Raw genomic sequence first — 1,795 nt, forward strand, 5'->3', positions numbered from 1 at the left:
AATGACAGAAGTGAACTACCGAAAATCATAGGGGACTGTGTTAATCCTAATGTTGTAAACGGACTATTATGTGACCTACCAACTCTTGCAAGAATTCAAGAAGAAGTATTAACGAGATTCCCAGGCGTAAAATTCCGACATGCAACGAGGCAAGTGATAGACATAACCAATGAAGACGATCAGAAGGAGATATTGGAAACCGAACATAATCGGGCCCATCGTTCTTTAAAAGAAAACCTGCAACAGATTCTAAAGGAGTATTATTTCCCCAGAATGCGACAGAAATTGAGGGAATTAGTAATTAACTGTAAAATCTGCCGGGAGTTAAATACCAACGCCACCCCCCGAATCCGACGGTAGGCCGAACCTCTATACCACAGTATCCTGGAGAAATTCTCCACCTCGACATCTATTCAACGGATAAGAAACATTTCCTGACGTGTGTCGACAAGTTCTCAAAATTCGCAATAGTTTCACCCATTGCTTCCAGGTCAGTAATTGACGTAAAACAACCTATTATACAGATTCAAAATTTTCTTAAAAATACAAAAACCATAGTTTGCGATAATGAAAAGTCCTTCAATTCGCAAACAATAAAGTCACTGTTGAGAGATAATTTAATAATAAATAAAATTTAATAAGCAATAAATTAACAAAATTGTATGTGGAAAATATTATTGAGCAGGACTTGGGAACTACGGTCATGATAAATGGTAAACGGGTTCACAAGGCAAACTTGAGGTAAAGCAAGTTTCTTTTCTTTTTTCCCAGATACTCGTTTTTGACGGTTATTTCCTGGACGCAGGCGAAATTATTTAATTACACCAACTCACACTACATGATGATTTCAACTGGGAAAGTTGCTATTCACGACCAATATGGTATTTTGCTACATAAAACTAACTTGACGAATTATGAAACTATAGCGACAGATACGGAAGGGCTGCTTGAACAGTTTCCACATTTTCCTGCAAGGAAATTGCTCCAAGCGGATGCTGGTCAGATCCTCGTTTTATTGGAGACTCTGAAGACCCATCACCGACATCCACGTGGTATCAACATTATAGGTACTGTACTGAAATACATCGCAGGGACACCCGACTTCGACGATTTTAACGAGGTCGCAACCAAAGAACGTGAACTGATTGAGGCTAATGAACGACAGATTACAAGCTGAGTGTTAGCTTCAGACAAGAATAAATAATCTGACACGAGCAATGAATGACCTACTTAAAATTACAAAAGAAAAATTTGTGGACACAGGGCATTTATTTGGGTTGGCTACAGCAAGAAACAGGGCAGTACTAGCAGACCTCACAAACATAGTTCATTCAGTAACACTAGGAAAGCATAACATTATTGATCCCGTCATTTTAGATAGTGATGATACTAAAATTTTGCTATTTGCCGAACACTTTGCCAATATTACTATAAGCGATATTTTAACAGCCTCTAAGCTAAGAATATTTCAGGATAGTGATAATATTTATTTTGTAGTTAAATATCCTAAAATCAGCAGAATTTGTGAAAAAATTAGGCTTTTACCTGTAATTCATAGTAAGAAGATAATTAACTTGGAAACAGATATAGCAGCACACTGCGCTCCCGACTACCAACCTCTCACAAACTGCAAAAATGCTGCAACCTTTACATTTTGCCAGCCACTTGCTTCAGCCTCATGCGTGGAACAGCTATTGAATCATAATTCAGCGCAATGCAAAACAACATCAGCAGAACACATCGCCCCAAATGTCACCATAAACGGAACTAATCATGTCAACTGGAAAAAAGTTGT

This window comes from Bactrocera tryoni, unplaced genomic scaffold, assembly GCF_016617805.1.
Source record: "Bactrocera tryoni isolate S06 unplaced genomic scaffold, CSIRO_BtryS06_freeze2 ctg7180000341432_QRY, whole genome shotgun sequence".
Taxonomy (NCBI): Eukaryota; Metazoa; Arthropoda; class Insecta; order Diptera; family Tephritidae; genus Bactrocera; species Bactrocera tryoni.